The following is a 24,313-nucleotide window of genomic DNA, read 5'->3' on the forward strand; positions in this document are numbered from 1 at the left end:
CAAACTGAAACATATAGGGAAGAAAATTCTGGGAAATTTAGTTTCCAGTCTTAGCCAAGTTGACAGAACAAAATCAAGCATATAAAATGTTATAAATTTCATAGTTTTTCAATTGTACAGCTTTATGAAGCAGTATTTTTTCTTAGTCTGAATCAAAGCATGGGCACATATTAAATATAGGGAATCAATAATAGTAAATGCCTAATGTCTTTAGGCTGACCTACTGTTGGTTTCAATAGCTTTAAAAAAATTATTTTAGGATAATTTTAAAATTAATTGTCATTGTAAGAAACAGTACAGAAATATTCCATATATCTTTTACCCATTTTTCTCCAAGAGTAACATCTTGCATGATTTTAGTGCAATGTCACAACTAGGAAATTGACATAGCCCACAGACTATGCATTAATTTCATTCAAGACAACATATAAAGTCGAGGAGATTTTTGGCATAGGAAAACCTCATTTTAAAAGATCATTCTAGCCGCGTTATGGAGAACAAAGGGGCAAAGAAGGGAGCAAAAAAGTATATTTCGAGGTTGTTGTACAAACCAGATAAGAGATGACGGTGGCTTAGAAGATGATTGTTTAAAAAAAAAAAAAAAAAAAAAAAAAAAAAGAGGTAGAGGTGTGGTAGGTAGTAATAAGATGACAGATATATTTTGAATGTAGAAATCATAAGATTTGCTTAGGGATTCGGGTGTAAAAGAAAGAAAGATACCAAAGATGCTTCTACAGTTTTGCTCTGAACAGCTGGATTGAATGGTATTCTTATTTACTGAGATGAGAAAGACTGTAAATTTGTTCATTTTTATGCCATTCAGGCAGTCTGATAATTTTGAAAGAACAATTATTATACAGGCCAGCCATCTTTCTGGTCACAACAGGATTATATTAAGAAGTTGATATAAAATTGAAGAAAAACCGTAACATTTTTTCCTCTAACCTCCTCCTTTTACATGCTAAGAAAGTAAAACGAAAGTACTCTTAGTAACTTACGAGTAAAAGTAAAATTTCAATGCAGAATTGTGAAAAATACTTATGTGTCCAGAATTGGTGGGTTCTTGGTCTCGCTGACTTCAAGAATGAAGCTGCGGATGCTCTCGGTGAGTGTTATAGTTCTTAAAGATGGTGTGTCCGGAGTTTCTTCCTTCTGATGGGTTCCTAGTCTTGCTGACTTCAGGAGTGAAGCTGCAGACCTTCTCAGTGAGTGTTACAGCTCTTGAAGGCGGGGCGTTTGGAGTTGTTCCTTCTCCCCAGTGGGTTCAGGGTCTCGCTGGCTTCAGGAGTGAAGCTGCACACCTTCATGGTGTGTGTTACAGCTCATAAAGGTGGCTTGGATCCAAAGAGTAGGCAGCATCAAGATTTATCGTAAAGAGCAAAAGAACAAAGCTTCCACACTGTGGAAAGGTACCCAAGGGTGCCACTGCTGGCTCCAGGAGCCTGCTTTTATTCCCTTATCTGACACCACCCACATCCTGCAGCTTGGTCCACTTTACAGAGTGCTGATTGGTGCATTTACAATCCCTGAGCTAGACACAGAGTGCTGATTGGTGTGTTTACAATCCTTTAGCTAGACACAGAGGGCCAGACAGAAAAGTTCTCCAAGTCCCCACTAGGTTAGCTAGATACAGAGTACTGATTGGTGTATTTACAAACCTTGAGCTAGACACAGGGTGCAGATTGGTGTATTGTGTGTATTTACAATCCCTTAGCTAGACATAAAGGTTCTCCAAGTCCCCACTAGACCCAGGAGCCCAGCTGGCTTCACTTAGTGGATCCCGCAGCAGGGCTGCAGGTGGAGCTGCTCGTCAATTCCGGGCCGTCTTCCCACACTCCTCAGCCCTTGGGCGGTCCATGGGACCCGGCCCCGTGGCGCAGGTGGAGCTGCTCGTCAGTCCCCTGCCCTGCGCCCACACTCCTCAGCCCCTGGGCGGTTGATGGGACCCGGCGCGGCGGCGCAGGTGGAGCTGCTAGTCAGTCCTCCGTCGTGCGCCCACACTCCTCAGTCCTTGAGCAGTCGATGAGACTGGGCGCGGCTGCGCAGGTGGAGCTGCTCGTCAGTCCCCTGCCGTGCGCCCACACTCCTCAGCCACTGGGCGGTCGACGGGACCGGACGCGGCGGCGCAGGAGGCGACGCAGGAGCCCACCGCGGGGGCGGGGATGCTCGGGCATGGCGGGTTGCAGGTCCCGTGCCCTGCCTCGCGGGGAGGCAGCTGAGGCCCGGAGAGAATTCGAGCGTAGCACCGGCGGGTCGGCACTGCTGGGGGACCCAGTGCACCCTCTGCAGCTGCTGGCCCGGGTGCTAAGCACCTCACTGACCGGCGCCGGCGGTGGCGGCGGCCGGCCGCTGAGTGCGGGGCCGCCAGCCAACGCCCACCCGGAACTAGGGAACTCGCGCTGACCTGCGACCACCGCGCGCAGCCCGGGTTCCCGCCTGCGCCTTTCCCTTCACACCTCACCGCAAGCAGAGGGAGCCGGCTCCAGCGGCCTTGGTCAGCCCAGAGAGGGGCTCCCACAGTGCGGTGGTGGGCTGAAGGGCTCCTCAAGCGCTGCAGAGTGGACACCAAGGCCGAGGAGGCGCCGAGAACGAGGGCTGCTAGCATGTTGTCACCTCTCGCTTAGAGGTGAGTGATAATTACAAATTAACTACTACACAGTGTGATGCAGCTTAAGAGACTGAGAAAAGAAAATGTTTAGCTTTAAATATATTGCTTTTCAAAAGTTTAAGAAATCAAATAATTTAACTGAAGAAGCTAGGTAAGAGTAGGTAATGAATCTGAGAAAGGAGAAGGGAATTATATAGGGAGAAGTAGAAATTAGTAAAGTAGAAATTGAATTACAAAGGTGCAGGCCAAAAAAAGCAAAAACTTGTTCTATGAGAAGATTAATAAATAGAAAAATGTCTGTAGAAAGACTCACCAAGAAAGGAGAGAAGGCATAAATACATATTATAAGTGATATAGGAGGTAGAACAACAGATTCAGTAGAGATGAAATAAATCATAACAATACTATGAATACTAAATTTTTTGAAAACTTATGTCAATTATAAACATTTTTAGGAATTATTTAAAAATTAGCAAAGTTGAGAAGCCACCATTAAATAAGTGGAATATGTAGTTTGAAAAATGCAGGCCTATACTTCCATGGGACTATCAGGTCCACAGTGTTTCTGGCAAGGTTTACCAAACATGCAAGGAACAGCTAATCTCTATCTTATGAAAAATATTTTAGAATATAAAACAAGAGAGAATGCTTATTAAACTTCACATTAGAGGTATATGTTGATTCCAAAACATGACAAGTGCTGAAAAGGAAAATTTATGCAGAAATCTTAAATGAAGGAAATTAGGAAATCAAAGTCACTTGTGTATCTAAAAATAATTTACGTTAATCATGTGTTCCTCATATACAGATATCTTATTGGTGTAATTTTTTACATTAACAAATTAAGAAAAATTTTGTAGCTAAAGAAAATATTTAATAAATTTCAATGCTGATTTATAAGAAACCTTTTAGATAACTAGGGATGAAAACTATGAATAGTTTCAGCTATAAGACAGAGAAATTTTAACTAATTCTTACTAAACTATGACTTTTAAGTTGTTGAATGGTTGCCATATGCCTTTTTGTGTGTATGCGTGTGTGTGCGTGTGTGTGTGTGTGTGGTCTCCCTCATGTTACGGAGGACAGACTGAGGAACAGAGGGTCAAAGAATCTAAGTTCATGTTGCAAGTAAAGTAGAGGAGCTGGCAGTTGAACTTCACACTTGGACAGCCTCTATCTCAAATTTGTGCCCTGTGTGACCTGTCTCACACTAAAGTAGGTAAAGCTGGTAAATTTTATACTTATATCATTTCATCACTCAGGAGACATTTAATCAGTGGTTCAAGGATATCAGAAGTTAGCATGTAGTGATTCTGTTGTTCTCTCTTGCTCACAATATGTCTGTCATAGTCTCAGCCATCACATTTGTGTTCTTGGTAACAAGAAGAAAGACTCAGCAAGGAGAAAGGTGTGGCACCAGTCATCTACTGATAAATATTTAAGAATATTCTCAGGCTACCAGGTGGGGGTGAACATCTCTGATTGTAGCAGTTGCCTAATCCCATGATATAAATACTTGAACCATGACTAATTTTAAGCTATCAAACTGATGTCACTGAATGGGATTTGGGAAGAAATGCACACCATAGGTTATCTTGGCAAGCATGGGTTGGCTCTAGAGCATGGCTTGGTGGTGCCTACCTCACTCAGGAAAGAAAAACTATCCCAGAAATCCCCAGCAGAACTTTGCTCATGTCTCAATGACAAGAGTAGTGTCATATCACCTACTGTAGCTCTAGAAATTATATGTTTTATTTGAGCACATTGCCACCTCAAATAAAATTGTAAGGAAATGCCTATTCATTAAAGAACCAACAGCTTCTGCCTTTAAAGGGAACTTCCTTAATTTAATGCAGCAAACATCATACTTAATGGCAACTGTTTAGAGATATCTTAAAGTCAGAAATGTGACAAGAGTGACTCTTACTGCTTCTATTGAGCATTGTACCAGAAGTGTTAGCCAATGCAGTATAATACAAAAAAATGAATAATTGTTGAAAGATAACTCACTATTTTCAATTGCTATGATAAAAAATCAAAGAGAAACTAGAATTATAACTAACAAAAGAATTCAACAAGATGACTGATTATAAACCCAACACACAAACAAAATCAATAGCTTTTCTATATATATATATAAAATAGTTAGAAAAATATAATAGAATAAAAAATTAACATTCATAACAGCAACAAAAACTATAAAATGCCTAGGATCAAAGTTAACGAAGTATGTACGAAAAGTTGAAAAAAATTATGAAATGTTTCTAGAGAACATAAAATAAAACTTCAACAAATACTTATGGAGAATGCTCAATAGAAGTACAGTGCTCAATTAGTAAAGTTGTCTATTCTTCCTAAAATAATTTGGGAGACATTTTGTTAGATATAAAAGCTTAAGAGCCAGAATACTTGAGTTCAGATTCCAACTCCACCACTTACTTGCTAAATAACCTTAGGTAAGTTATTTAACTTCTCTGGGCTTTCATCTTTTAAATCAGTTAAATGGGTATAATGCTAACAATTTTATACTTACTTCATTTGATCACTCAGGTGACTAAAAGAATTAATGCATGTAAGATATTTAGAGTAGTACCTGGCCCATTTATGTATACATGTATTACTAATCTATAAATCCAATGCAATTCCAATAAAAATTTAAGGAACTTATGTTAAGAATGACACTTCAAAATGAAAATAAAATAAAAAATAAAAAGCAAAAAAAAAAAACAAAAAAAAAAACCAGATACAAACAGTTCTGGAAAAGAAAAGAAAAAAATTTACTATCAGACATCAGATTTCCCTATTAGATATCCAATTAGATTTTTTTAATCAGATGGCACATGGTAAGTATTCAGTAATTGTAGTCATAGTTTAGACTAATTATAAAGTTATACTAACAGTGTGGTAATAGACAATCAGGTATAGATAATCAAGTTAGTGGAATGTCATAGAAACCTACCCAAGTATATATGGAACTATGGGATAAGATTCATTCATTTATACAGTGATGAATTTATTGACACCTTCTATATTCCAGGCATTCTTCTGTGCACTGGGGAGTGCACAGTGAGAAGACTGTCAGGATCCATGCCCTTGTGAAATTGACATTCTAGTTAGTGTGAACAAATAATAAACAGACAAGTAAATATAAACTATATCAGGTAGTGTTAAGTGTTATGAAGAAAAATAAAGCAAGATAAAAGAATAGAGAATGCTGGTGGGTGGGAGAGTGAGAGCAATGACTATTTCAGTTTGGGTGGTCAGAAAAAGCCTTTTCAGAGAAGATGGTTCATATGGTTTGGTTTTGTGTCCCCACCCAAATCTCATCTTGAATTGTAATTCCCACATGTCAGGGGAGGGAACAGGTGGCGGGTGATTGGATCATGGGGACTGTTTCCCCCATGCTATCCTCATGACAGTGAGGGAGTTCTCACCAGATCTCATGGTTTCAAAAGTGGCAATTTTCCTTCCCTCTCTCCTGCTGCTGTGTAAGGAGTGCCTTGCTTCCACTTCACCTTCTGCCATGATTGTAAGTTTCCTGAGGCCTCCCAGCCATGCAGAACTGTGAGTTAATTAAAACTCTTTTTTCTTTAAATTATCCAGTCTCAGGTAGTGTCTTTATAGCAGTGTGAGAACAGACTAATACAATGGCATTTGACTACAACAGAGTAAATGGCAAGGCAGGTATGTAGAGGTGTGGGGCTAAGGAGAACCACAAGCACATAGGATGGAAACAGAAACAAGCCTAATTTTACTTGCAGTATGAATGAACAGTGTGGTTAAAACACAATGTAATAAAAGAGGTTGGAGAAAGACCAGTGTGGTGCTGGTGGCAACAGCGATAAACTGAAATATTTAGTGTGATGTCTCAGAAGCCACTGGACAGTCTGAGCAGAGAACTGAGGACGGGGTTTACATTTTACAGAGATTTGTCTGCTTACTTTGTAGGAAATAACTGCTCTGTAGTGCAAGAGAGGAAGCAGGGAGAACAGTTATGCTATTCAGTAGTCTAGCTGAGGACTGATGGTGGCTTTGACCAGGACTGGAGCTGTGCAGGTGATAAAAAGTGGTTGGATTAATGCTTTAATTATTGATGAACTGTATATGGGGTATGATGGAAATAGAATTGCCAAGAGTGATGCTTGCATTTGTTTCTCCTAAACAATTGTGTGCGCCTGTAATCCAAGGAGTTTGGGAGACTGAGGTCGGCAGATCACTTGAGCCCAGGAGTTTGAGTCTAGCCTGGGCAACAAGGTGAGACTCCGTCTCTACTGAAAATACAAAATTTAGCTGGGCATGGTGGCCCACACCTGTAGTTCCACCAACTTGGGGGGCTGAGGTGGGAGAATCAGTTAAACCTGGGAGGTGGTAGGAGTGAGCTCTGATCATACCACTGCACTCCAGCCTGGGTGACAGAGCACTGTCAAAAACAAAACCAACCAAACAAACAAAAGTGCAAGTGATTTTTCTATTTGCTGACTTTTGTTTTTACATTTTAAGTTTAAGATATCTGTTAGATATCCAAACTTGAGGTATCACATAGCTGTTACATATATGAAGTTAGAAGTCAGAGGACTGGTAGGAAAACGAGAGATAAATTTGGAAGTTATTATATTTAACGCAATGGGTTTGTGTAAGATTTCTTAAGGAGAAAGTATAGGTAGAGTCAGGAGAATGATGTTCTTCAGCATCCAACATTTAAAGATGAGGAAAAGAGGGGCCAGCCAAGAATATCAAAAAGAAGGGTTATTGAAATAGGGGGAACACTGTCTTAGAAGCCAAATTAAAAAAAAAAAGGTATTTCAGGGAATAGGGGATAATGAATTGTGTCTGTTGCTAATAAAGGTTTAATACGTTGAGAACTGAGATGGATCATTGAATCTGACGATCTTATTGTCAAGTGCCCCTAACAAGAGAAGATTTGATAGGGTAATAGTGGCTAAAACCTGATTGCAGTAGACTGAAGGGGAGAATGGGAGTTGAAGTATAAGCAAAAAGTTTAGTCGATATGTTTGAAAATCTTTTCTTTTAAGAGTAACAGGGAACTAGGATGGCAGCTGAAGAGATTCATGGAGTCTAGGAAGTTTTGTTTGTTTTTCTTCTAAGGACAATAGTATGGCATGTTTGTGTGTTTATAGGAGTAATGCAGTAGAGACAAATAAATAATGATGCAGACAAGAAGTAATAATGGCAGGTGTATAGTCTTCTAGTGATAACAGGAAATGGGATTTTGGGGACGACTAGAGGAGATGGCTTTAGAGAAGAGCAGAGACAACCATTGTAATAAAGGGGAAAGAAGAGTATAGGCACAGAAGCAGCAGGTTGGTAGGTTTACGATGAAATACGGACCATTTCTGCTTTACGTGCTTACATTTTTTCAGTAAAATAGGAGGTGAAAGCACAAACTAAGAATGAGAAAGAGGAGAAAGAATGTGTGTAATGGTGATCATGGAGATTAAAAGAGTGAACTGATGATGGAAATTGCTTGGTGCTGCTGAGAGTCTGTTGAGATGTGTTGATAATCATTTCAATTGGTTTTCTTCAGTTATGTTCTACTTCTATAGAGTCATGTTCTCACTTTCTCCCTTCTCCCAATTTGCTTGGATTCCTCACTGACTAATCGCAACTGGAAGCTGGAGGTGACAAGACATTTTGATTTGTCTGTACAGGTCAACCTTTTGGGATACAGAGTGGATGGGGAAAAAGAGTTGATCTGGAAGGATAAAGAAACATATCTGGTACATCATCATGCTATTCACATGTAAATCCCAGAGATAATAAAGGCCTGGATGTTAAAAACAGAACTTTCCAATTATTAGAAGAAAATGTAACTATGTTTGTATCTAAGGGGGATGAAGTGTTTTTTTTTTTTAAACCACAACAGAACTATAGTAAAATTAAAAATTTTAACAATAAAATACAAAATAACCAAAGACATTACAAACTACATATATAACATACACAAATATCTATTCAGTGTATGTCAAGACTATTAATAAAATTGGCTAAATAACCAACAATTTTAATGAACTAGTTGGATCTTTATGTATCAATATGGGTAAATCTGAAGGCAAAATGCTGATTAGAAAAGAACATCTCATGAAATAATTGTGTATACTATAATTCCATTGATGAAAATTAAGCTGAAATATAGAACCTGGAATATATTTTTTATGAGTAGATATATAATTAAAGTACAAACATATGGACTGGCTATAATAATCACATCAGTTACCTCTAGAAATGGAAAGAAATGGAACTGGACAGTGTAACAAGTGCATGAACATAATCTCTAAGGTTTTATTTCTTTAAAAATTTTGAGGGCCGGGCACGGTGGCTCACGCCTGTAATCCCACCACTTTGGGAGGCCAAGGCGGGCAGATTACAAGGTCAGGAGACCGAGACCATCCCGGCCAACATGGTGAAACTCCGTCTCTACTAAAAATACAAAAATTAGCTAGGTGTGGTGTCGCTCACCTGTAATCCTAGCTACTCGGGTGGCTGAGACAACAGAATCGCTTGAACCTGGGAGGTGGAGATTGCACCACTGCACTCCAGCCTGGTGACAAAGTGAGACTCCATCTCAAAAACAAAACAAAACAAAAAACCTCTGAGTTTTGAAACTTTTTCAAAATAACAGAGTTAATCACTTAATTTACTTAATACAAAAATACTGTCTCAGGCTCAGATATATGAGAATGATTAAGATCAGTATTAGACTGCACTAATTTTAATTCGGAAGACCAAGTTTTGCAGTGTCATGGCTATCATTAAAGAATTACTTCGGTACTTATTCCACTCCCATTCTTTGTTGAGTAATGGCTCCAAACAAGCAAGAAATATTTCTTCTCAATTTTTGCCTCCCATAGCAAAAGAGAGCCTTTAGTATTAAAAATATTCCCAGGAATTTAGGAACTGAGTAGCCAGAGGGGGTTCTTAATTCATCCATTAATGTTAATTGATTTTTTAATCTAATATGCAGCATGCATAAAACAATATTCTGGGCTATAGAGAAATACAGAAATAACCTTTGAGGATGAAAGCAGGTGGCAAGAAATTAACATTTGGTAAATGCATCCTGTGGGCCAGGCTCTAAACAAATTTGACTTCACAGTCAAAATGGAGTTCCTTAAATCTGATGTTTTAAAAATATAAACTTAGTATTTTTTTTTGAATTTGCCAGTTAGAATCTTGTTTTCTATTAATAAAAATTAAATATTGATGTTCCAAATAAGATATTTATTCCATAAAGTAATTACAACAGCATTTGTTTTTGTCATTTTCACTCTAAGGAAAAAGACAACTCATATGGACAAATTTGTGGGATCTTAACATTTTGTTTAGACTGTCTTTGAACTTTCTTTTGTCTCTCTTTTCTGTTAGCAAAACATTTCCCATTTATCTGAGGGTTTTGTTCTTTCTCAGTTTTCTGATTTTCTGAGCTGCAAGATGCATTTGGGTGACATCAGAGCCAAAAGCAAGGATGTAAGATTTAACTCTTGATTTTGCTACTTTTTGTTTCATCTTGGTTAACAAAGTTGATTTTTTTCAATGCCCCAGTCTCCTCATCTGACAATTAGAATGATAACACCTAGCCCTGAGGATTCTTGGCTGGAAAGGAGGTAGATTAAGTAGTCGGTAATAATACATCTATGCCAATTTCTTCAACAATGAGCACCATTAAGGTTCTGTAAATGAAATCTCTGGTTTTAAAAAATATTTACAATTTAGATGATAAAACAAGTCATTCATTATTGGAAAATGGCGCTACACCACACAACTTTGTGATTCAGGTTTTCAGATGGAGGTGGCTGCAGACCTTAGGTAACGTCAGCTATGTTTTCTTCCTGGGTATGTGCTCATAGTTGTACTATGCCATTTATACCTTGCTCAGAATGGGTCCCACCTATCAGGAGGGATTTTTAAAATTTCCACTTGAGGGCGCTGTCTGCTTCTGTGTGAATTGAAATACCGCAAATGTCCAATTACACAAGGAACGTTTTTAGGCAGCTGGATTTCACTTGTATGAAACTTCCAATTTATTCCAGTCACACATTGGCCTTCCTTATTGATTGGTGCTCCAGGTGGATGCCATCCATACTTGTGCTGAACACTTTATATTAGACATTTCATTAAATTTTATTAATCCCTTCAAATATCTTGAGGAGAATACTTACCCCAATTTTATAAATGAGTAAACAGTCTGAGAAGGGTTCAGTAATTCTCCCAAGCTGTCCTAACCAGTGTGTGATGTAAAACTTAGACATAAGCCTGGATAACTCAAAGTATAAAACCAGTTTACATCTAGTTTACATTCTTCCATATTTTCTTTCTTTTAAATATATGTGTGTTATATATTTGAATACACTATATACACACATTTATGTATGTGAACGTATGTATGTACATGTATATTCAAATATATATGCATCTGTGTATGTTATATATATTTGTGTATATGCATATTTGGGTATATAAAGCATAGATAAATGTAATTTTATAATTTGGTGGGCAAATATAAAACATTTAACTGTTATGTATACATATATTTACATATATATAAATGGGGCTTAATTGGGGGAAGAACAGAAGGTATCTTATGTATAATATATAAATATTATATAAAAATACTTGCCCACTAAATTGTAAAATTACATTTAGATTTTATTTTAAAACATGTCCAAATTAAATATCTTGGTGAAGAAAACACAGATACCACTGTTTGCCTGCAGAGGAAATTCTGTTTTCTTGCTGTATAATGCAATAAATGTGCTAAAGCAGAGCCAGCATGCCCAACTGTTGTATCACTTTGGCAAGCTGTAATAAAACACCAAATTACTGTCTAGAAACAAAATACATTTTTGTTGTTACCAAGAGTTGCTTTAACTAAAAGGAAGGCACCCTAGCCCTTTAAATGGGTAAGTTCCCCCACCTTCCCGTTTCTTGCAAAATTGAATTAGGTAAAGACTACAATAGTATTTGCATTTATAGGAAATCAATTCCCAGAGCACATTAAGCCAGTAATTTTCATAAAATTACTATTTCCCAACATAAGTAAAAGCAAAAGGGATAGTATACATCCTTATTCCATTTACAAGCAAATATATAAATATTACCCATCCAGGTAACCCAGTTGATGTTTGCCACACCAACCCCTTTTTCAATGGTTTCCAGATTGGATGTGGTTTCCTCAAACTTCTCAAACTCAAGAGATCGTATTAACTGAAAGGTGATTGAGAAGAGCATTGAAATAATTATCTTTTGAGCTTTGAATAAGCGATCGTGGCCTTCATCATATTAAATAGGAAGCCATTATTGGATACCTGTTATGTCTGAGGCATTGTGCTGAGCAGGTATAAAGCCCTTTCTGAAAGTAGGGCTTGGCAGGGGGAGGAACAGAAGATGTTTTTATTTGAAGGGGAGAGCTGTGGGAATGAGAGAGGTGAATACCAATGAAAAGCTCAGCCTTAACCTAGACGTCTATACTTTGCAAATATTGCCTGCACAATGTTTTGTTACATCCAATGAGGTAAATGTGCTCCAGGCATTTCAAGGAGAGGAAATGGCAGTGGATGGCCATAGAGGTGCATTTCTTCTCACTTTTTGGTAATTTAGCAAGAAACCAATTCAGCACGTCTGAGTTAATTCAATAGAACGGGCTGATACCAGAGACTGAGTCACCCTGCCCCACCCCAACTATTTCTAACAGAGCCACTTCCCTCACCAGGCAGCCACTACTGGTTTTTGGTGGCTTAGCTTTTCCCTGCAGTACTACTTTGCTCCTTTTCCTCTATGTAGAAGGTTATGGAGGTAGAATTCTTTTCCGTTGCTCTTCTGTGTTATATGCAGTGTAGCTATGCCCAGCCTAAGCACAGTCTCCTCCGTGGGATAGATGAGGCTTTAAGAAATTGTGTATGCTCTGCTACTTGTTTGTAATTAAAAAAAAAAAAATACATTGTACCTGACTGGATTGTAGCTGAGTGGCACTAATGGTGTATGTGATCATACCCCCTTTACATGACACATCTGTTTATAAAATGCTATGTGTAAGTAGGGTAAAGACTACCACATAAGTTATAATTAGAGTCACAGCTAAAACAATCTGTTCTTCAAAATCTGGTATGTCACCTGTGCTCAGAACCAAAGAACCAACTAATTCACACCTGTGGATATGTCTGCATAAATATTCCAATGGATTGACTACTCTGTGCTTGTGATGAAGGAACACTTTTAAGAGACCAGATCATGAAACAAACTTTGATGTAGGCACATCAAAGTGGATTTTTTTTTTGAGAATATATCAGTGGAAGTGTTAATGTTAGATAACAATATGTTATAAATTTTAACACTGACCTTTAACATTCCAAGAGCAGGAATTGCCCGAGGCTTGCTACTGTCATTGCCTCTAGTTCTAGTTGAACAATCTTTCATTTGGTCCTCCAGAGGCACTACTGATAAAATCACTTTGAAAAATGTCAGAATTGGATAAAACATTTTCACACACAATAGGCAGGACAGGCAAACCTGGTGGGCTGATGTCAAAAACATAAAACCACATCATGGGCTTGTTTGAAATGCTTTGCCTGTCCTGTCTACAACTATAGAGGCACGTAAAATTCATCTTCCTGGCTGAGACCTCACACTTCAAAGGACATATGGGATTGATAGCATTGATAACTCATGGGCTTTTGGATGCAGATGTTGCTTTCCAACATCTGGAAACCAAAAGGGAAAATTATGACCTTTTCTTTCCATGAAAAGAGTTGTACTGTTCTGTGAAAATTGCAAACAGAGAGTCCGACAAAGATAAATATATAAGAAGAGTGCTTGGAATGTAAAGCCTCTGTGGTAATGACAACCATTTTAGCTCAATGAATTATATAACCAACTGATTTATTTTTCACCTGTTAACATGAACTTGTTTGAAAAAAAAAAAACATAAAAATACATACAGTAAAAGATGTGCTTCCTTTTTAGTCCTTTATATTAGTTTCTTTTGTATATTTAGATTTTTCCTGCAAATATAAGCAAATAGATGTTTATTTTATTCCTATTCCTTACTAATATAGTTCTAGTTTTCCATGTATTTCCTGGATTATTTTGTATTTTTAAATTGTTGGGGCCAGGGACGGTGTCTCATGCCTGTAATCCCAGCACTTTGGGAGGCCAAGGCGGGTGGAGTTTGAGACCAGCCTGACCAACATGGAGAAACCCTGTGTCTACTAAAAGCACAAAATTAGTTGAGTATGGTGGTGCATGCCTGGTATCCGAGCTACTCGGCAGGCTGAGGCAGGAGAATTGCTTGAACCCACAGGTAGAGGTTACGGTGAGCCGAGATCACGCCATTGCACTCCAGCCTGGGCAACAAGAGTGAAACTCCGTCTCAAAAAAAGAAAAAAAAAGTTGCTGTATTATGAGGTTTCTCGATTTTAATGACTGTAATATATTCATTGTGATTTGCACCATTTAAAATTATTTTCAAAGGTGCCGTTTTTGAATTTTTTTTTTTTTTTTTACTTTTAACACTTTGGCCTGAATTATTTCACCTCTGCTGATCCATTTGATAGTAATATCACAATTCCTTTACCTTTCTTTTTTTGTGTGTGCATATCTGTATGGTATGCCTTTTACTCACTATTATTTCCTCTCTGTTTTTTAGGGGCAGAGTCTTGCTCTGTCACCCAGACTGGAGTACAGTGGTGCAATTATGGCTCACTGCAGCCTTGAACTCCTCAGCTCACAAGCTCCTCCTGCCTTAGTCTCCTGAGTAGCAAGGACTACAGGCAAGCACCGCCACACACCCCGCCCCCCACCCCTGCTGCCCTGTTTTTTTAGAGATGGGATCTTGTTATGTTGTCCAGGCTGGTCTCGAACTCCTAGCCTCAAGCAATCCCCCTACCTTGGCCTCTCAAATTGCTGGGATTACAGATGTGAGTCATTGCATCCCATCTACTTTCTACATCAACTTGTTTTAGTAGTATCTATGTGTACAATATAGACTTGGTTCATATTTCAGTTCAATCTGAAAATTGTTTTCTACTCTTAGGTGAATTAAGGTCTTTTATGTTTGTTAAAATGGAAGATATATTTGGCCTAATTGTAGCTAATTTTAGTCACATTCCTTTTGATTTAACAATGACTACTTGTACGAATTAGCTGCTGTCTGGTTTTGAGTGGAGTGTTACCTCTGTAGTTGTGAGGAAAAAATATGAGTTGGTTTTTAAATCCTCCTGCTTGGATGTAGTAGGCATCATTTCCACTCACATTTCATTGGTACAAGTAAATTAAAGCCATTTTTTAAAATTTTAAAGCAGGAGGAAGGGAAAATATAGTCCTGTCTTCGACCTGGAAGCACAAGACTAGGAATATTGTTCATAGGTGTATGATTACCAAATGATGTTGTCTGACATTTTGATTTGTGATTTTCAAGCTCACTATATGGGTTATTGGGGTCTTGATTTGAAGATTCAGTTATGCTAGAGATTTGGTCCAAATACTTTTAGACATTTCACTCTGTCAATGAATGACTTGGATTATATTTATGTAACTCTGAACAAAATATATTTTGGATATGGAGAAATTTTGAATATTTAAAATACTTGGCTAATGGAGAAAATGGCAATTATAACAATGATAATGGTAATGATGAATGTAATGGGGAAGATAATGACAGGAAAAATAGTACTTGAGAATTATAATTATCATATGGAAAATGGCAGAACTTAAAGACTAACAGTGTTTATTCTATGGCATTAGGAGTTATCTTTTTGAACTAACAGCTTGGAGCATCACTGGCCAGAATGTTTTCACTTTTAGTTTATGGAACAATCTGTTTCTTTGGGCTCAATTTATTGCAGTATATAATTATCCTTCCAATTCACATTTTTCTTTGTGTTTATTAATGCAAATATTTTCTTGGAGTTTACTTGTTAATATTATTTTAAACACTAGTCATTAAAATTGTGCATCTGCAGCTTTAAAATTGTTGCTAAAAGTGCTTTCAATAGCACTTGCATGGTATCTTAGCTATAGTCACTGTTCAGATTGCATTTTTTGAATGACTTCTATAAAAAATAATTTTTATTACTGAAGAAAAATTATACTGTAGAGTTCCTCTCACCTTCAGCATAACATATAATTCACAAAATGAACTAAAATTTTAGAGAAAACAGATGTTTGTTCCTTGTATTCATTAACTGAAATTAGTCATAACAAAATGCTAATTTTGATCAGACTTATGTAATAATACAGACCAATATTTTCCTTTGGTGAACCTTAAAGAAAAAGAAAATATCAATTACTATTATTTATTGAGTATTTAATATGTACCAGTAATTGTATCCTATCAATAACTTAATAAAGGGGGAATTATTATGTTCATATTCATTTTCTGATGAAAAATCTTGTCTTACTGTTCAGCTAGTAGAATATTGGAAGTATGATTGACACATAGGAAGTCTAACTCCAGAATTTATTGTGTGAGAGATGACCTTGCCACCATGGTTGACAAACTCTCTATCACTGCATTCAAATTGTATTTTATTCCAAGATAAAAATTATCAAGAATAAAAAATAAATAAGGACCTTAGTGCTCACTTTGGAGTTTTAGATTTATAATTTTCTAATTTTTTTCATATTTGGCATGCAACAGTACTTTATTACTACCCTAATTGTGTACCAAATACTAAGCTCCTGGTAACTAAGAACCTAATTTGTTTAAAAGAACCCCATGTTTCCATTCATTGGAGGCTCTGCATTAGGCACTATAACTTATTAAATCAATATCTTTTGTTGTTTATAAACTCATATATTTGGGAAGATCATACCCATTTTATTGGAGATATAAACATTTGGGAACTGTACTCAACTACACTAAACCACTATCAATAATGAGTCAACTTTATATCCTCTTCATGCCAGAAATGAGTTAATTTTTATACATAGTATGAGGTAGGGGTCCAACTTTATTGTTTTGCTTATACCTATTTATTTGAGCACAATTTGCTGAAAAAACTATTCTTCCTTCTTTGAATGGTTTTGGCACCTTTGTCAAATATCAGTTTCTCATAGGCATTTGAGTTTATTTCTGGACCCCCGATTCTCTTCCATTGATCTATATATGTCTCCTTATAGCAGTAGCACACTGTCTGATTGCTGTTTTGGTATTTTTGAAATTCAGAAGTGTGAGTCTTCCTTTATTTTTCTGCTTCATTTTTGAAGGATTGTTTAGGCTCTTCTGGTCCTCTTGCAATTCCATAAAAATTTTAGAATAAGTTTCTCAATTAAAGCATCAGCTTGTATTTTTATGGGAATTTCACTGAGTCTATAGATTAGTTTGAGGTGTATTAACATTTTACCATTGTTAAGTCTCTGGTCTGTGAATATGGGATGCTGTCCCATTTATTTAGATCTTCCTTAATTTTTCTCAACAATTTCTGTCAACAGTTTTTCCTTTAACAATTAAAAGCTTAAATGTTGCTGAGTTTTCAGAGCATAAGTTTTGCATTTCTTTGGTTAAATTTATTCCTGTTTTTTTATTATCGCAAATGGAACTGTTTTATTTTTGTATTATTTGTTTCAAATTGGTAGGAATACAATTAATTTTTGCATATTGATCTTATATTCTGAAAACTTGCTGATGAGAAACTTTATTATAATAGTGTTTTGATGGATTCTTTAGGATTTTTTTCTGTTCACAGTGTTACTGTTTATAAACAGAAATTGTTTTTCTTAGTTTTTCTTTTTCCAATCTGGATGTGTTTTATTTTTTCTTTTTGATTAATTGTCTTGGTGCAATGTCAAATAGAAGTGTTAAAGATGGTTACTTTGTCTTTACCTGATCTTAGGGAGAAAAATGCAGTCTTTCATCAATAAGTATAATGTTAATTGTGGATTTTTTGTAAATGTTCGTCATCCATTTGAGGAGATTTCCTTCTATTCCTAGTGTGTGGAGTGTTTTTATCATGAAAGGGTGCTGAATTTTGTCATATGCTATTTTCTGTATTTATTGAGATGCTCATTTGATTTTATTTTGATATGATAATTTACATTGATTGTAAATTATCAGATGTAAAACAACCTTGCATCTTGAAATAAATCACACTTGGTCATAATCTATAATTCTTATAATATGCTGCTAGATTTCATATGTTAGTATTTTGTTGAGAAATTTTGCATTTATATTCATAAAAAATTTTGATCTGTAGTTCTTTTCTTGTAATATCTTTGATTTTGGCATCAGAGTAATACTGGCCTTAATAAGGGAGTTGGGAGGTGTTCCCTTCTGTTTTCTGGAACAATTTGTGAAGAACAGTTTCTTTGAATGTTCAGTAGAAATCAACAGTGAAGCCATATTTTCCTAGGCCACTTTGCAGCGATTTAAAAAAATTATAAATTTCATACCTTCACCTAGGTCTATTAAGATTGTCTATTTCTTCATGAATCAGTTTCAGTAGTTTGTGTCTTTCTAAGACTGTTTATTTCTTTTAAGTTATCTAATTTGTTGGTGTATGATTGTTCAATGTGTTCATTTATAATCCTTTTTATTTATGTAAGGTTGGTAGTAATGTCCAGTCTTTTATTTCTGATTATAATAATTTGTATTACCTTTATCTTTTGGTCAAACTGGGAAAGGCTGGCAATTTTGTTGATCGTTTTGAGAAATTCAATTTTCTCTTCTCTATTTCATTAATTTCCATTGTGATGTTTAACTTTCCTTCTCCTTACTTTAGGTTTACTTTGCTCTTTTATATTCAGCAGAAGTTTAGGTTATTAATTTCAGACATTTCTTGTATATATTTTTGTGAGATGGAGACTCAGTCTGTTGCCCAGGCTGGATTAATAAAGGCATTTACAGCTATAAATCTTCCTGTAAACATTGCTTTAGCTGCATCCCGTGTTTTGACACATTGTGTCTTTAGTTTCATTCATCTCAAAATGTCTTCTAGTTTCCTTTTTGATATTTCTCTTTTGACCCATTGGTTGTTTAAGAGGGTGTTGTTTAATTTCCATTTATTTGTAATTTTCTTTAATTTCTCATTATTATTTTTTGTTTTGGTATTGTAGTCAGATAACATACTTAATATTACTTCTGTCTTTTTAAATTTATTGATGTTTGTTTTATGGCCTAATACATGGTTTATCCTGAAAAATATTTCATTTATTTTCACTTCAGTAGAATGTCTATTCTGTTGTTGGGTAGAATGTTCTATAGATGTTTGTTAGGTCTGGTTGGTTTATACTGTTCCTCAGATCTATTTCTTTATTGATCTTCTGTTTAGTTGGTTTGCCTATTAGTGAAAGCAGGATATCAAAGTCTCCAACAATTATTTTGATTGTCTATTTCTTCCTTCATTTGGTTAGTTTTTGCCTTATATTTTTTGATGCTCTGTTGTTACTTTTTATTAGTTGTTAGATGTATATACATTGATAATAGTTATGTATCTTGCTAGATTAAAACTTTTATTGTAAGAAGTTTCTCTTTATTTCTGATAACTTTATCTTTTGTATTAAGGTCTATTTTGTCTGATATTAGTATAGCTACTCCAGTTTTCGTGTGTTGCTGCTGGCCTAAGGTACCTTTTTCTGTTCTCTTAGTATTTTCTTTTTTTTTTTTTTTTTTAAGACAGGATATCACTCTGTCATCCAGGCTGGAGTGCAGTAGCACAGTCACAGCTCACTGTAGCCTTGACCTCTCCAGCTCAAATAATCCTCCCACCTCAGCCTCCCAAGTAGGTGAGACTACAGCCATGCACCACCATGATCAGCTAATTTTTGTATGTATTGTAGAGATGGAATTTTGCCATGTTGCCCAGGCTCATCTTGAACTCCTGAGCTCAAGCAATCTGTCCACCTTGGCCTCCAAAAATGCTGGGATTACAGGTATAAGCCACTGCACCATCCCCATCCTCTTACTTTCAAACTATTTGTGTTTTTGAATCTAGCATGCTTCTCTTGTAGATGGCATATAGTTAGATCATGTTTTTTAATCTAGTCTGATAATTTCTTCCTTTCAATTGTGTTAGTTCCCATTTAATTTGATTCTTGATAATACCAGATTTATGTCTGTCATTTTATTTTTTCTTTTCTATAGGCCTCATATCTTTTTGTGTCATTTAGCTTCATTAATGATTTTCTCACTTTGTGAGTTACTGATTTTTAGTGGTTTCTCCAATGTTTACCATATACATTTAATTTATCAGAATCAGTTTCGGATTCTGCTAGCTTAATATCCATAATACATAGAAATATTACTTCTATATAACTCTTTTCCCATTTCCCCTTTTTGGTATTATTATTGTGCATGTTATATCTTTTAATGTTACATGCCAACAATATATTAATTATTACTTGATCACCTATCATTATTTCTTATTGCATTATAGCTTTACTGTGACCAATTTCTTCTGTACTGCTATTGGCAAATATATTACCCACATATTACATTTCCAGGTGCTATAAGCCCAACAATACATTTTATATGTATTATTTTATGCAATTGTGCTTTAAAAATCTTTTAAGGAAAGAAATAGAAAAAATATGTCATTATGGCATCTTCTATAATTACCTCATTACTCTTACCAGTGCTGTTTGTTTCTGTGAATTGAATAGCTATCTAAGGTCATTTAGTTTCAGACTGAAGAATTCCCTTTAATTTTATTGTAAGTCAGGTGTGCTAGCAACAAATTCTCTCAGGTTTTGTTTTGTTTTGTTTTGTTTGTTTGTTTTGGACACTGTTTATTTTACCTCCATTTGGGAATGATAATTTTGCTAGGTATAGGATTCTTGGTTGACAATTTATGTTTCACTGATAACTTTGAATATTTTATCTTCCTGCCACCTGGTCTCCACTGGTTATGGGGTGAGATTTCAGTCATGAAGGTCATTGGCATTAGTTATGCATTATTTTTATTTTGCTGCTTTCAACATTTTTGTTTTGGCTATGACTTTCAGCATTTTTATTATGGTGGATCTGTTTGTGGGTATCTGCATTTTATACTACTTAGAGTATGTTGAGCTTTCTGGATGTGTAAGTTATAGTTTTTAATAAATTTGGGAACTTTCAGTCATTACATTTTTTAAATTCTTATTTCTTTTTCTCCTCCTCTTCTGGTATTCCTATTATAAACATTTGGTATGCTTAATGTTCTGCATAACTCTTTGTATTTTTCTTCATTATTTTTTGTCTCTGTTTAGGCTTACATAATCTCTATCAATCTGTCTTCAAGTTTGGTAATTCTTTGCTTTCTTTAAATCTAGTATTCAGCACCTCTAATGCATTTATAAAAAAATTTCAGTTATTGCACTTTTTATTTTATTTATTTATTTTTTGAGACAAGGTCTCATTCTGCTGCCCAAGCTGGAGTTCAGTGGTGAGATCTCAGCTCACTGCAACCTCTGCCTCCTGGATCAAGGGGTCCTCCCACCTCCGACTCCTGAGTAGCTGGGATTATAGGCACATGCCACACATCCAGTAATTTCTTCTTTCTTTCCTTTTTTCTTTTTGTTTTCTTTTCTTTTCTTTTTTTTTTTTTTTTGTAGAAACGGGATTTTGCCGTGTTGCACAGGTTGGCCTCGAACTCCTGGGCTCAAGCGATCTGTAGACCTTGGCCTTCCAAAGTGCTGGAGTTACAAGCAATGCGTCACTACACCTGGGCTACTGCACTTTTTAACTTCTCATTTCTATTTTTCTTTTTAAAAACTTCCTGTCTCTTTGTTGATATTCGTTAATCAGTGCAGCATTGCCATCATATGTCCTTTTATTTCTTTAATCATGCTTTCCTGTAGTTCTGTGAACACATTTATAATGGTTGCTTTGAAATTGTTTTCTCTAAATCTGACATCTTCCCATGCTCACAGGCAGTGTCTGTTGCTTTCCGTCCACTCTGTCCCCTACCAATATATGGATCTTTGCTGTTTCTTTGCATGTCTCAAAACGTTTTTTTGGAAATTATATTTTAGATAATATATTGTAGTAATTCTGGATATTCTTCCCCTCCTTACTGGTCTGGTTATTGTTATTTGCTTCTTTATTTGTGTAGTAAGTGGTTGGATTATTTTACTGAAGCGTGTTCTCCCAGACTTCTAATGTTGGACCTCTGATGTTGCTCTGCAGGGAGGCACAGGGATAACAATAGTGCTTATAGAATTCTCTTCCACTCTTTTCCAGACTACACATCCAGATATTAAACTCCACTAATTTTCAGTTGAGTTTTTGTTTTCAGCAATACTTTGGACATACATTCCTTTACGAACTAGTTAAATCAAATTTTAGCTCCTTCAGTGGATAGGATAGTTTCTGCAGTCGCTGTTCACATATTTGTTCTGATCTCTGGAAGACTTCTCCCAGTTTTCTTATTTCTAGGTTCTATCTGATAGGATAGCCAGTCTATCCTGCAGTTTAGGCTGCATTTTCATTAGATCCATGAATCTTTCCTCACCACAATCTCCATTGCTCTTGAGAGTGCCTTTCAGTTTAAATTTCTCTATGTTCTGGTGCAAATGAAGTCAGTTCTTTTGAAAATAAATGAGGATCCATCTGTTTTCCAGTTTGCTGACAAAATCTCTGAGCCAAGGTCTTAAGCTGACAGTGGCAAACACTTCTCTGAGTCACGACACTTCTGTTCTTGAAGCTGAGTGCTTGGTGGAAGGGATGTAGATAGCTTAGAGATGGAAATGGAGAATATAGAAGAGCGAGGAGGAACCCTGTGGTACTGCATTAGAATTACAACTCTTAGAGTAAACATCATACACACAGACATACACACACACCCTCTTACATATAACAAATGGTCCATTTTGGGGATTTTTCTGGCTTTTCTTTTGTTTCAGAAGCTTTAGTAAGAAGAACTTCTATGTAGCTTTAATCATTTGGCCAATAATATGTATGGCTGGCTTACTTAATAAATTTTACATTAAACCAGAGACAAATGTTCATCCTCTCAGCAAGCAAGTTGACTTTTCTTTGCCATAAGGATGTATACAAATGTATTTCCTTACATGCACAGACAGCCAGATTAAAAAAGAAAACATTAAATGCATTAAACTCTTAGCTCTAAGAGGGTACAAACTGCATCTTCTTCCTGTCAACTTTTAGAGATCAATTGAGTATAATTTCAAAGTTAGATATAAGTTTAATCTTGGAGAAGTTATAATACTTTCTGGATATGAAATTTGCTTTTAGTTTAGGACTAATGATTTACATGAATCCTGATTTGACATATATTTTTCACTACAGTGATGAACCATTCACACTATATGTGGTAGAAAGCAGTGAAAAAATGGAAAGTAAATTACATTAAAATGAAGGGCTTAAAAAAATCTGTGGTGGATGTAGCTTAAACCTATTGTCCTTGTGTGAAAAATGAAGGTTACCACTTCTTTCTTTTAGAGAAATTTTCAAATACTTGAGAGAGAAGGAGGGAGATAGAGAGAGAGATAGAGAGAAAGAGAGAGTCATGAGCCAAGCACATTTTTTTTTGTTTAAATTGTTTAAGGTAATACAGGGAACTTTAAAAAATTGAACAGCTTGATTTTTTTTTGTCTGATACAGATTATGTAAAATAGGTGCTTCAAAATGATATATGATACATAATGAATATTATTTATATTATTCCTCAATTTTAAATAGCAAATAATCCACATAGTATGTTAATTACATAGAAAATGTAAACATACCGCATTTGTCCTTCAGTTTATTAATACTCAAATATCTCTGTATGTCAAAAACAGTTGAGTAACAATAATTATTTTTAACACCATGTTTATTGCTTGGAGAAATTACCTTACTCCCTAATCATATTCCAGAAATATTTTGAGTTTAGATTTGGAGAAGCAAATTTCTGACCCAGGGAAGACTTTAGAAGCCTCTGATGTATGAGAGAAGAAAATCAAAGTTGTTCAATGGTATTTCCTTCATTAAACCTTTAAAAATGTCAGTCAAAATCCAGTTATTATTTCTGAAGCCAAAAAACACAGTATGGCAAATTCCCCATAGTACCTATTCTAAACTTTGCCATCAGGTGGAACTGTTGAACACCCACATTTTGTGCTTCACTTCCTTCCTTTTCCTGAGTTCATTCCCTTTTACTTCTATTGGTAGCACTTAAACTGATCCTCCCTGCTTTGAATAATTCACCATGTAAATAAAATAACATCAAAGAATCCCAGACTTAATACACTCCATTACAGCATGGGCTCCCACAGGTTGATCTGAAGGAGACTGAAGAATTAATCACCCAGGATAGAAGCCTTAGGCTTTTCATATGTTTAACACTCAAGTCACTTTCACAAAAAATGCTCTCCTTCCCTTTTGTTTTTGTGTTTAGTTTTCTAAACACTGTCATTCTGTTTCCGCTTCAGCTCCAGATCCCCAGGATGTCTTGGCACCAAACACATGTAAAACAGATAAACACCTTCTTGCACACTCTAACAAGTGCAGCAATTAGTCTCTGAGCACAGCTTGCTCTCCACCATGGCAACTCATTTGGTGCTGTTTGTTATCATAGGAAAACAACTTTGAATCAGCAACATTTGTTTGATTCCCCAGTTTGCACCCCTGTTGGCATGGTGGCTTCTGTATATCCTTTTCATATCATAAGTTCTGCACCTCTAAGAAATGAACTAAACCCAGGATACAGCACTTGACTCCTGTATGTCACCTTGTCACATTCTCTTGGAACTTTCAGCTCTGGGTGATCTTCACTC

The sequence above is a fragment of the Macaca nemestrina genome, chromosome 14 (genome assembly GCF_043159975.1).
Source record: "Macaca nemestrina isolate mMacNem1 chromosome 14, mMacNem.hap1, whole genome shotgun sequence".
Taxonomy (NCBI): domain Eukaryota; kingdom Metazoa; phylum Chordata; class Mammalia; order Primates; family Cercopithecidae; genus Macaca; species Macaca nemestrina.